The sequence below is a fragment of the Lithobates pipiens genome, unplaced genomic scaffold (assembly GCF_037356315.1).
Source record: "Lithobates pipiens isolate NorthernLeopardFrog02 unplaced genomic scaffold, aLitPip1_a1.2 Scaffold_13, whole genome shotgun sequence".
NCBI lineage: Eukaryota > Metazoa > Chordata > Amphibia > Anura > Ranidae > Lithobates > Lithobates pipiens.
The window spans coordinates 71531885-71545709 of record NW_027507718.1 but is presented as its reverse complement, the minus strand read 5'-3'; the positions used below and the strand labels follow the sequence as shown (position 1 = coordinate 71545709).

Sequence of the window (13825 nt, the reverse complement as noted above, 5' to 3'; positions counted from 1 at the left end):
ATTGGGTTGTATACCTCACCTCTAGGAGAAATACTAGGGAAAGTTGTAATACAACATCAGAACTTTCCATTCCGCCCATGGGGACGGTCCCTTAGGTATCAACCCTCCTGCCTGCTAGCAGACCTCAGTTTTATTTTGCCTAGGGAAGGAGAAAGACCTAGGAACCCTGCGGGCCCATAGGTCCATTTTTTTTTTTATGCAAAAGCTTTGCTTTTTTCGCAAGATGAGTGATCCTGTGATCTTCTATCAACAGCTGGCTGGGTGACATGCTGGTTCACTTATCCTTGTAGTCTCCCCAGTCCGGCCATCAAGCATGTGCAGGTTGCAGCTACGGCTCGGCAGGCCATGACATACCTCAGCTCCAGAGGTGGTTGTGAGCTTTTATGCTCCGGGGCGTACATATGACCGGGCTACTGATGTCTGCGTCACAGTATGCCGAGGCCAGTAGCCTTCCCTGTACTGACCAGGAGTAGGTCTACAGTGGAATGTCTCCCAGCTCTTCAGGACTCTCCCTGTTCTGATGGGGCTGGGCATTCCCTGGGAGGTCGATTCGGGGGCCCCCTCACCTCCCTATCTTCTCTCTCTGGTCCCTATCTTCCCTCCCTCCCCCCATTGAGGGGGAATGCTGCATGTGGCTGCTGAGCGATGTGTGTGCTTATATAGGGGCTCTCTGTGGGCTCTCACCTGACATGGTCGGCTGGCTGAATGGCGGTGGTCCTGGGGCCTGTATGGTATGCCCCTGAAAGGTGCCTGTGAGGGTCTGCTGGGAATAGTGGAGCGCTGTGGCTTTGCAAGGGGTTTTTTATTTCTACCTCATGGCGATGTTTGGCGGCCATTTTAGGTGTGGGCAGAGCAGACTGACTGTCTGGGCTTCAGCGGCCATTTTTTATGTGATTCCTATTCAAGGCACTGGTAGCCATTTTCTGGAAGCCTGAACACATTTTCAGTGTTCCCTGACAGCAGCATGGCTCATGTGCTCTCACAGCCTTTTTCCCTGTGTTTCCTGTCTGTGTACTGGACGCTGAGCGGCCATTTTATTGAAGCCTGAGCATTTTTTCTGATGGTTTTAGCGATCATTCCAGCGGTTATCACCAACTCAGTTTTTGGTTTCCTCTGCACCTGGGCGCACTCAGGGACTACAGGCACCACTTGGACAGCGCAGATCACCCCAGGGTGGTGAGTCCTGTGGGAATGAGCCTCTCAGTCAGCGGCAGCAGGGAGGGTGAGACTGTCACTGTCCTAAGTCCCCTTTGGGTGGCAGACAGGATAGGGTCAGCATGGCTTCAGAAACTAGTGTTTCTTCCCCCAAAGTCCAGGCAATGGCAACCGGGTTACCCACAGACTGCGCAGTGCCCATGGACACCCTGATGACGGTCTTCAACTCGTTCATTGCTAGATGGAGGTGGTTCGTGGGACGATGGGTGCAATAAGGTGGCCTCTGTTCCCCCCATCCTCTGGGGAGAGCTCTGGCACAGACTCAGGCGCCCTTGGACATCCAGGATGCGTACCTGCACATACCCATATGCCTATGGCAGCAGAAGTGTCTGCGATTTTCAGTCAGGGAAGCCCACTACCAGTTTGTGGCTCTCCTTTTTGGTCTGACATTAGCCCCTGAGTCTTTACCAAGGTTTTGGCTCCGGTTTTGATGTTGCTACGGCAACGTGGGATCACGATCGTGTGATATCTAGACAATCTCCTCCTGAGAGCATCTGCTGCCTCAGAGTTAGCGGAGGATGTAGCGATCACCATGCAGACTCTGCGAGAATTTGGGTGGCTGTTGAACCTAAAGAACTCGGTGATTGTACCGATTCAGCGTTTGGAGTACCTAGGCTTGTTGCTAGACTCCATGGAAGCAAGAGTTTTTCTCTCTTCAGACAAGCTGCAGATTCTCAGATCTGCGGCAAGGCTGCTGATGAACCGCAGGTGGTCGTCGCTTCGCTTTTGCATGCGAGTCCTGGGGCTCATGGTGGCCTCCTTTGAGGCTGTACCGTTTACCCAGTTCTACACCTTCCTGCAGAAGGAAATCTTGTCTAAATGGGACAAATCTCAGTTGTCCCTGGATCATCAGATTCAGGTGAGTCAATCAGTCAGAGAATCACTGATCTGGTGGCTGAGGTCCCAGGTGATTCAGGCCGGGAAGTTGTTCCTACCTTTAAAGTGGACAGTGATCACAACGGAGACCAGCCTTTTCGGCTGGGGTGGAGTAATGGGGGTTCAATCGGCTCAGGGCCTCTGGTCGACGAAAGAATCCGAGTTGCCGATCAATCTGCTCGAACTGAGAGCGATCAGGATGTGCCTCTCCCCAGTCAGACAACGCCACTGCAGTGGCATACGTCAATCACCAAGGGGGGACAAGAAGCTCAGCCACGGCATGGGAGGTCACCCACATACTTCGGTGGGCAAAGCGACATGTACGGGTTTTATCAGCCATTTACATTCCCGGAGTGGAGAACTGACAAGTGGACTATCTGAGTCGCCAGATGCTGGACCCAGGAGAATGGGCCTTGCATCCGGAGGTATTCAGGTTACTGTGCCTGAGGTGGAGCACACCAGACGTGAATCTTCTGGACTCCTGTCTCAATCAGAGGGTGCCATGATTCGTGTCCAGGACAAGAGATCCGTGGGCGGACGCGCTGGTGGCTCCGTGGGATCGGTACCAGCTGATCTATGCCTTTCTTCCACTGAAGCTGTTACCATGTCTGATTCGCAGAGTGGAAGCCGAAGGTATCCCAGTAATACTGGTGGCCCCAGATTGGCCTTAGCGTCCTTGGTATGCAGACCTGGTGCGTCTGGTGGCAGACGCTCCCTGGCGACTGCCATTACGAGAGGATCTTCTGTCTCAAGGTCCGATTCTCCATCCTGCTTTACCATCGCGGGCTTTATTGGCATGGCTATTGAGAGCAAGGTGTTGGGAAACTGGGGTCTGTCGGACTCTGTGATCCCAACTATGTTGAGAGCATGGAAATCATCTTCTAGGAAGATATATCATCGTACCTGGATGGCCTACATCTCCATATGTGCTGAGAAAGGTTGGCATCCACGCTCTTTTTCAATATTCAGGATCCTGCAAGTTTCAGCTTTGACTGTCTTTTTTCAGCGACCCCTGGCGTCTCACTCATTAGTGAGTACGTTTGTTCAGGGAGTCCATCATGTAGTCCCTCTTGTGTGTCGACACTGTTACCCCCATGAAATTTGAACCTGGTGTTATTGGCGCTTCAAAAACCGCTGCGTGAAAATATCAGGGTGTTTCCCCTGTTGACTCTTTTTCAGAAAGTCGTCTTTCTAGTGGCCATCACATTGGCCAGGAGGGTCTCGGAACTGGCGGCCTTGTCTTGTAAGTCGCCTTATCTGGTTATCCATAGGATAAGGTGGTGTTGCGTTCGCAACCGTCCTTTCTACCGAAGGTGGTCGTGGCTTTTCACATTAATGAGGACATTGTTTTACCATCTCTCTGTCCTAGGCCAAAACACCCTAAGGAGGTGGCTCTTCACGCTCTGGGCGTGGTTCGGGCTCTGAAAGTGTATTTGTCTACCACTGCTCCCTTTCGGAAGTCAGTCGTTGTTTGTCTCGGTAGCTGGTCCCAAGAAAGGCATGGCGGTCTCATCAGCCACCATTTCCAGGTGGATCGGACAGATTGTAGGGCAAGCCTACGCCTTAAAGGGGCAGGTGCCCCTCTTTCCGGTTACATCCCACTCCACAAGTGCAATTGGAATGTCTTGGGCCTTCTGACACCAAGCGTCTGTCGCTCAGGTGTGTAGGGCGGCGACCTGGTCGTCTGTCCGCACGTTTACCAAGTTCTACAAGATAGACGTCAGTGCATCGGCTGATGCCTGTTTTTGGCCGCAAAGTTTTGCAGGCGGCTGTATAGTTGCAATTGAATATGCAATATTTTACCTGTTTTCCTGGTTTTTCAATAAAAACACAGTACCTTTAACTTAATGCACTGTTGCATTACATTCCGCAGTTTTTGTGCGATTGTGGGTAGTCACTCCTGTTGAGGGTACCCTGATTTTGTGGTGGATTCTCCACACACTGTTGTTTTTTGTGGGTAAAGTTTTCTCTTGTTCCCACTTGCCACGGTGGATGAATTGTTTATGCTGTTTTCCCACCCCTCTTTTGGCACTGCTTGGGGACGTCCCAATGGCTAAGAGAGGAGCTGTGTCGGTCGGTGAATATAAGAGAAAATAGGATTTTTTGTACTCACCGTAAAATACTTTTCTCTGTAATTCACCGAACAACACAGCACCCACCCCTCCTTTTTTCTTTATGTTATACTGCTTGTTGACGTACTGAGGTCTGCTAGCAGGCAGGGGGGTTGATACCTAAAGGACCGCCCCCATGGTTGGAACTGAAAGATCTGAGTGTTGTATTACAACTTTGCCTAGTATTTCTCCTAGAGGTGAGGTATTACAGAGGAAAGGATTTTACGGTGAGTACAAAAAATCCTATTTTTTGATTTGCCACCAGAGCAGGAATAGAGGGGAAATGGGCACACTTGAAAGATATCCTCTCACTTGCTGATGAGTCTACAGGACAGCAAATAAAGGGAAATCTCACAGGTGGCAAAACTGTGGTTTTAACCCACTACTCTATTCAAAATTAAAAAAAATAATAATAATAAGCTTTTGCCTAGATATACTTTAAAGTGGAGCTCCACCCAAAAGAGGCAAGTTCCACTCTAAGTTACCCCCCCCACCCCAATATATGACATTTTGGGGAGGGGGGGACAGGTACCTATTTTTGACAGGTACCTGCTCCCACTTCTCGAGCAGAAGTTATCCTCTCCCCCTCCCTCTTTGCAATCTTCTGGGACACGTCACAGGTCCCAGAAGATTGCCGACCAATGGGGAGGTGAGGCGCGACTTGCGCAGTGCGCACCCAGCTGTCACGCCACAAGCTGTCATAGCCGGGTGCCCACACTTGCAATGCCGGTGCTGTGGACAGGCGAGGGAGAGAAGCAGGGGTTCAGGCGGCCACATTGCTGGACCATGGGACAGGTGAGTGTGTGTTTATTAAAAGTCAGCAGCTACACTTTTTGTACCTGCTGACTTTTAATAAACACAAAAATTAGTGTAACTCCGCTTTAAGGGGGTAAGGAACCACCTCATCACATTTCAGTGTAATGTAGCATGGCAAATATAAAACAAAATGCGCCATCATCTCAGTTATTCATACACATACTATATTCATATTTTTTATGTAGGGTCTAGTGCAGCTAGAAATTCTGTATTTATGATCATTGGAAATATTCTGCAAAAGGGACCTTGCTGCACATAAGGAAAATAGCATTACCTCAATCATTATAACAATGTATTTATTATGTATAGAAACTGTTGCTAAGTGCTATTGTGGGATACAAGAAAACTTTATGCCTAATTAAAGGTTTGTTTGGACTTTAAGATGATGTTAAAGAGGAGAAGTGCAGGCTATAAAACAAAAAAAAAACCCTTACGATGCTGTGTCCCACAGGCTGTAAGACCGAGAACTGAATGATCACATGACCACTGATTGCTCAGTTCTCAGTCACTGAGCAGTGAGCAGTGACTTTCAGTCATTGACTCTTAGCTCCACTCCTCCAGTGCTCACTGGAGCACCGGGCTGGGGAGGGCGTGGAAGCTGCTGAGTCAGGCTCTCAGCCTGAGAGGCTAAGGCCGCGTACACACGCGCGGACTGTTTGCCCAACCTTGTTCGTCAAACAGTTTCGGCAAACAGTCCGCTCAAAATTTGCATGAGCGGACTTGCCCACACACGAGCGGACTGTTTCAGCGAACTGTTTGCCAAACAGTTCGCTCAACTTTTGAAATGAACGGACTCGCCCACGTAAGGAGGAGGCAAATCCGCCCATTTCGAGCGCGTGTACAGGTAGGCGGGGCCCGCGAAGGAGACGTCGCGGGCTCCGCCGCCTGGAATGGGCTTAAAGGGGAACCCCAACGCCGAAAAAAATCGGCGTGGGGGTTCCCCCAAAGTCCACACCAGACCCTTGTCCGAGCACGCTACCCGGCCGGCCAGGAAAGGGGGGCGAGCGAGCGCGCCCCCCCTCCTGAGCCGTACCAGGCCGCGTGCCCTCAACATGGGGGGTGCCTTGGGGAAGGGGGGGCCGCGCGGCCCCCCCACCCCAAAGCACCTTGTCCCCATGTTGATGAGGACAAGGGCCTCTTCCCGACAACCCTGGCCGTTGGTTGTCGGGGTCTGCGGGCGGGGGGCTTATCGGAATCCGGGAGCCCCCTTTAAGAAGGGGGCCCCCGGATACCGGCCCCCCACCCTATGTGAATGAGTATGGGGTACAATGTACCCCTACCCATTCACCTGTGAAATAAAGTACAAAAAAAAACACAACACAGGGAAAAAATATTTTATTGCACAGCTCCGGGGGTCTTCCGTCTTCGGGGGTCTTCTCGCCGGACTCCTCCGCTATCTGTGTGTAGCTCTTTTACTAGCGGAGGAGTCCGGCTTTCTTCCTCCCCGCCGCTGGCCTCTTCTCCCGACTTCGGGGGTCTTGTCCCCCTCTTCGGTTCTTCTGCCGGGCCACCGCGCCTTCTTATAGCTCTTTTGCAGGCGGTGGCCCGGTCTTCTGTCGCCGCTGCCTTCCGTTCTTCTGTCGCCGCCTTCGGTTCTTCTGCCGGGCCACCGCGCCTTCTTATAGCTCTTTTGCAGGCGGTGGCCCGGTCTTCTGTCGCCGCTGCCTTCCGTTCTTCTGTCGCCGCCTTCGGTTCTTCTGCCGGGCCACCGCGCCTTCTTGTAGCTCTTTTACAGGCGGTGGCCCGGTCTTCTGTCGCCGCTGTCGTCGCCGCCGCCGCCGCCTTCCGTTCTTGTTCTTCTTCTTGTTCTTCTTCTCCTGGAGATGTTGACTCGACGAGCTCTCCGGCCGGAATGCCAGAGCCGCGCTGTGCGGTCACTTATATAGTGACAATGGGGCGGTGTCACATGGTATATGTCACATGGGTTGGTCACATGGTGACCCCGCCCCCTTACGATGTCATAGTCCCCATGTGACATCAACCCATGTGACCAACCCATGTGACATATACCATGTGACACCGCCCCATTGTCACTATATAAGTGACCGCACAGCGCGGCTCTGGCATTCCGGCCGGAGAGCTCGTCGAGTCAACATCTCCAGGAGAAGAAGAACAAGAAGAAGAAGAAGAACGGAAGGCGACGACAGCGGCGACAGAAGACCGGGCCACTGCCTGTAAAAGAGCTACAAGAAGGCGCAGTGGCCCGGCAGAAGAACGGAAGGCGGCGACAGAAGAACGGAAGGCAGCGGCGACAGAAGACCGGGCCACCGCCTGCAAAAGAGCTACAAGAAGGCGCGGTGGCCCGGCAGAAGAACCGAAGAGGGGGACAAGACCCCCGAAGTCGGGAGAAGAGGCCAGCGGCGGGGAGGAAGAAAGCCGGGCTCCTCCGCTAGTAAAAGAGCTACAAGAAGATAGCGGAGGAGTCCGGCGAGAAGACCCCCGAAGACGGAAGACCCCCGGAGCTGTGCAATAAAATATTTTTTCCCTGTGTTGTGTTTTTTTTTGTACTTTATTTCACAGGTGAATGGGTAGGGGTACATTGTACCCCATACTCATTCACATAGGGTGGGGGGCCGGTATCCGGGGGCCCCCTTCTTAAAGGGGGCTCCCGGATTCCGATAAGCCCCCCGCCCGCAGACCCCGACAACTGGTACGGCTCAGGAGGGGGGGCGCGCTCGCTCGCCCCCCTTTCCTGGCCGGCCGGGTAGCGTGCTCGGACAAGGGTCTGGTGTGGACTTTGGGGGAACCCCCACGCCGATTTTTTTCGGCGTTGGGTTCCCCTTTAAGTCCATTCCAGGCGGCGGAGCCCGCGACGTCTCCTTCGCGGGCCCCGCCTACCTGTACACGCGCTCGAAATGGGCGGACTTTCCGAGCGGGAACAGTTTGCTCATTTCGAAAGTAGCCTACACACGGGCGGACTGTTCGCTCAAACACAGTTTCAGCGGACAGTTTTTCGGAATTTCCGAAAGACTTTGTCCGTCCAACTGTCCGCTGAAACTGTCCGCTGAAAGCCCACACACGGGCGGACTGTCCGCCCACACACTGTTCAGCGGACAAGGTTGGGCGAACAGTCCGCCCGTGTGTACGCGGCCTAAGTCAGTCACCGGTCAGGAATCTGGGTGAATCCTGACATTACACTCAAGATTCCTGCAGAGCCTGGACTGGCTGTATGATGTCAGTTGACAGCAGGCTTTGCAGAAATAAGTGCATTCCTGTGACCCACATGAGAAGTATGGCCAAAAAACCTTTGGTCATACTTCTCTTTTATCCAAGATTTTTTTGTAGTACATTATGATGCCCATAATGGAAAATCTTGGTTTAAAGAAAAACAATATATCTTGGTTAAAAGAGAAGTATGGCCGAAGTTTTTTTGGCCATACTTCTCATGTGGGTCACAGGAATGCACTTATTTCTGGAAAGCCTGCTGTTGGCTGACATCACAGAAGCCCGTCCAGGCTCTACAAGAATCTCGACAGTAATGTCAGGATCCACCCAGATTCCTGACTGCTGACTGGCTTAGCCTCTCAGGCACAGATGGACACATTTACATTGATCTATTTGAAGATACACATAAAGCCGGTCACATTGCTCAAAGATTTTATTTTTAGAACTGAAACTTTCTGTTATTCACAGAGAAGCATGGACAGATTGGAACCAGTTAGGCAAGAAAGCTAAGCCTTCATAAGTTCTTCCTGCAGTTAAAGCCTATCTATCTATCCCAGACTCACATGACCAAACCTTAAAGAGGTTGTAAACCCCCCAAAAAGAACCTGTAAGACAAAAGCATTATGAGCTAGTATGCATCGCATACTAGCTCATTATGAACTACTCACCTTAGAACGATGCCCCAGTGTTTCTTCCACCGGTCACGGCACAGGGCCCTGAATAAAGGGCATGGGTGGCCGTTTCTTCAGGACGCATGTGCCGATGACATACTCTGCTCAATATACAGTAAGTATCTCCTAAACTGTGCACGTTTAGGAGGTATTTACAGTACCTATAGGTAAGCCTATAATAAGGTACAAACAAACCAGGGGCGTTGACTTCCTCTTTAAGACTGACTCAGCTAACAGAACTTAGTCCTGGAACAGTGAAGTTGAACCTGTTCAGATTTGGTGCAAGAAAAAGAACCTGTCTTGACATCTTCCTACAAAGGTTCCTCACACAAAGATTGTGCCTTGTAACATAGCTTTCTTTCTGCTTTATTTATAAGCACATACGTTTTGAACAAGCCATGCACCTTTGCTAATTATAAAAAATACCAATAAAAGTGCTTTCTTTTATCTCTGATAGGCTGCTGGATTATGTTTTTTGCAAACTGAATTGCTTTGTTTTTCTTTTTCTTTATGTGTATGCATACATCATTTATGGACAAATGCTGTAATGTCTGGCTTAGTTTATCAGTGAAATTAAGATAATGTCATTTCTTGATCGTACGGTACAGGGCACAAACTTCTTAAGATCATTAAAATGCAGCTATCTTCAGGTAATTGGAGATTGACAAAAGACACTGACAAAAGAAGGCTGTAGGAACATTGCCCTATACCCTATAACTCCTCCCACTCCCATATAAACCCATTTCTTTGCCTGTGCCCTTAACAGATGGGCCTCATCGCTCTACGGGGAGAAGCTTACCTTCTTTTAGGAAGGTTTCTAGGTTTCTCTTTCTCTCTGGATGATTCTATTCCAAGATGATTCTTTCATCACTCGGTTGAGTACTGTGACTCTTCCTGCAGTTTCCTGGTTGGTGGACTCCTCAACAAATCATTGGTGGAAGATGTGGGAGTGGCCTGTAACCTTACTTTGCCCTGGATCCTGCTCTGGGAGCTCCCCTTGGCCCATAGTGCAACTTGTGAAGTTACCTGCAGGGTGCTTTACAGGTTCCTAGCTAAGGGCTGTTTGGTGCAGAAGTCCCTTGGGAGTACCCTCTCCTCTGTTGGTTGCCCTCATTCTGACTCCCTGCCTTCTTTTTATGATTCAGCCACACTAGCTTCAGCCTTCCTTTCTAGAGCAGAATTTTCTGCCATATTGAAGTAATAAAGAAGTATTCCTGTGCCAAAATGGAAAAAATTATTAATGGAATGGGGTACTGCTGCACTCACTGGAGGGAAATGTCTGAACCCGGGGAGAGAGATTATTACAAGGATAGTGGTGCGCTGTACTAAGGATATATAAATTTACAATAGTTGTGTACTGTATAAACATGTAGAGGTAAAATCCCAGTAAAGCCAACGGAGGTGGCCAAGGTAAGTATAGTATAGGGTCAAAAGTGTGTATACAGGTAAGTAAATAGCGGCTAGTAGCACATCAGATATATGACAAAAAAATATAAAATATAATAGCGTAATTATCATATAATCTCTCAGGTCAGTAATTTGACATACACAACAATGCATGCAGGTAAAGATAATTCATAAAAATTGGTGATGTTATGTGGTGATAGTAATACGTGCAAAAAATTTATATATAGAAATAAATTAAAGTAAGTAGAGAGTAATACAATTTTGTTTAAAAATAGGCAAAAAAGTGCGCTAGTGCTGAGGGCTGAATCCAAGTAAAAGAAAGCACAGTTAAACAATTGTCTAAACCGACGGATGGGTATCTATATGAAATGTCCATGTAAAGGTGCATATAGTGAAATAAAGTGCTAACTATACAAAATCGCATAAGGTCCAAAAGAGCCATGCAGCGATTATATCATAAGTCGCATAAAACTTAAGTAGACTTAAAACCAAAAATCGCATAAAATATAAATGAACTACAGGTGTAAATAAAGTGCTAGGTGTTCTTCAATGTAATGGGTGGTAGTTAAAGTGATCCAACGAAGTTCAGTGGGGTGACGTTATTCTCCGCGTGATCCTAGATGATCAATTTATGGATGTCCCCTTACCTTACTGCTGTAAGGTTACAGCATATATTGAGTGTATCTTTAGGTGTCCCTGGAGGCCTTTTTCCCTTTATGGATGGCCTCTTTAACCCCCCTGACGGTATTCCCGAGTCTGACTCGGGGTGGATTTTTCATACCAAAAGCGGTATCCCCGAGCCAGACTCGGGACTGCATCGCTGGATCCAGGAGGAGGTTTACTTACCTTCTCCCTCGGATCCAGCGTGGTCTCCCCGCTGTACGAGCGAGCCGTGTCTCGCTCGATGCATTACATCGCCGATCTCCGTGCCCTGCGAGCGTTGCGACGCACGGGGACGGAGATCGGCGCCAAATTCAAAAAGTGAAACAAACAGTAAACACACAGTATAATGTAATCTTACAGATTACATTGCTGTATGTAAATATTTCACATCCCCGTTGTCCCTAGTGGTCTGCCCAGTGTCCTGCATGCAGTTTTATATAATAAAAACTGTTCTTTATGCCTGGAAACTGGAGATTGCCCATAGCAACCAAAACTGTCACTGTACATCAAAAATGATTTTAGACCAGCTAGAAAACAGCGATAATAAATTAGAATCACTCGCAGAATTGAGCGACAGCGATTTGTGGGGAGATCCGTCATCAAATATTGAAATGTAATGACAGTGACAATTCTGCAACTGAGCAAATTTCAGTGTTTTTGATTTGATTACATTATTGAATAATTTTTATTATTGTTATATTATTATTTGATACAATTATTTATAATTATTTATTATATTATAATTTATGATTTAATTTTTCAAACTTTATTATACCCGGGATGTCTGCTAGACTCTGGTTTGGACAGATTTAAGAGAGTTACTCCTAAGAATTGCAGGACTACAATATAAAACGCCAAATTTTCATGCAAAATAATGGTACCGCGTTTAGCACCTAAAATCCGAAATAATCGTACCGCCAGGGAGGTTAAGAGTCACTTTGGGGTGTTTGCCATAAGTGGTCTCATGCCGAGTATCATATATGTTGGATTAAAGCATAAAGGAAGGATGCCCCATAGTGTAGTAATTTTAAGTGCAATATTTATTATGGAAATGAAACTTAAAGTCAGATACTCACAAACATAGGATAAAAAGCAGGCAGTGTAAAAACGAGCAGCGAGCTCGACCAGCGTCGCTTCCGGTAGCGGTATTCGACCCGTGACGAACACGCGTCGCGAATACCGCTACCGGAAGTGCCGCTGGTCGAGCTCGCTGCTCGTTTTTACACTGCCTGCTTTTTATCCTATGTTTGTGAGTATCTGACTTTAAGTTTAATTTCCATAATAAATATTGCACTTAAAATTACTACACTATGGGGCATCCTTCCTTTATGCTTTAATCCAACATATATGATACTCGGCATGAGACCACCTATGGCGAACACCCCAAAGTGACTCTTAAAGAGGCCACGTACCATATAGAGAACAAGAGAGGGACGCCAAACAGGAATTGCCGTATTAGGATCCATAAAGGGAAAAAGGCCTCCAGGGACACCTAAAGATACACTCAATATATGCTGTAACCTTACAGCAGTAAGGTAAGGGGACATCCATAAATTGATCATCTAGGATCACACGGAGAATAACATCACCCCACTGAACTTCGTTGGATCACTTTAACTACCACCCATTACATTGAAGAACACCTAGCACTTTATTTACACATGTAGTTCATTTATATTTTATGTGATTTTTGGTTTTAAGTCTACTTAAGTTTTATGCGACTTATGATATAATCGCTGCATGGCTCTTTTGGACCTTATGCGATTTTGTATAGTTAGCACTTTATTTCACTATATGCACCTTTACATGGACATTTCATATAGATATCCATCTGTTGGTTTAGACGATTGTTTAACTGTGCTTTCTTTTACTTGGATTCAGCCCTCAGCACTACCACATTTTTTTGCCTATTTTTAAACAAAATTGTATTACTCTCTACTTACTTTATTTTATTTCTATATATTAATTTTTTGCACGTATTACTATCACCACATAACATCAGCAATTTTTATGAATTATCTTTACCTGTATGCATTGTTGTGTATGTCAAATTACTGACCTGAGAGATCATATGATAATTACGTTATTATATATATATTTTTTTGTCATATATCTGATGTGCTATTAGCCGCTATTTACTTACCTGTATACACACTTTTGACCCTATACTATACTTACCTTGGCCAGCTCCATTGGCTTTACTGGGATTTTACCTCTACATGTTTATACAGTACACAACTATTGTAAATTTATATATCCTTAGTACAGCGTACCACTATCCTTTTCTGCCATATTGCCAGGGTTCATGGGCATAATTTCTGTCCTTGTTGAGGCCCTAGACAGCAGGGTTCACTTTGACTTTGAGCCAGACTCAATGAAAGAGGAGGAGGTGTCAGCTGAGGAAGCTAACCCCCCCCTTTTCTAATGTGTTAGATCAAGATGATATGCCTGCTAATGACATCCCTCCTAAGCTATAAGAGACAATTGCTATGCTTATTGAAGTTGTGCTCTCTTGTTCAGTATTGGAGCAGCCTGAGTCTGCTTGTCTGAAAGTAGCCAGTATTGAGTCTCAAGTTCCATCCACCAGGTAAGACCTTTCTGGTCCATGAGCTGGCAATTTCTTACCTTAACAAGACCCTCACAGCCTCTGTGCAGGCTATCTTTGTGCTGGTGTGCCCTGCTGCAGAAGCTGCGGTTGTTTTTATGGCAGTATTTCAGACCATTGCCGTCTGGACACTGTGTGTTGCCTGGATTCCAAGCTACTTCGTTATGGATCCATAAGTCCATAGTGAGATAGACCATTCACCTATAGCTTTATGCTACTCTGTGAATGGCTTGGCCAATGCACTTGACCACATTTCCAGGATGATTCTCTTAAATGCTGGCCAGCACAACTCCCCA

The 13825-nt window shown here is 47.6% G+C and overlaps 1 protein-coding gene across 4 annotated transcripts in view; it reads left to right on the top strand.

Annotated features, from left to right (window-relative positions):
- FSD1L (fibronectin type III and SPRY domain containing 1 like) overlaps window positions 1-13825 on the top strand; it is a 118673-nt gene that overhangs the window by 83119 nt on the left and 21729 nt on the right. The gene's annotated exons all lie outside the window — the stretch shown is intronic.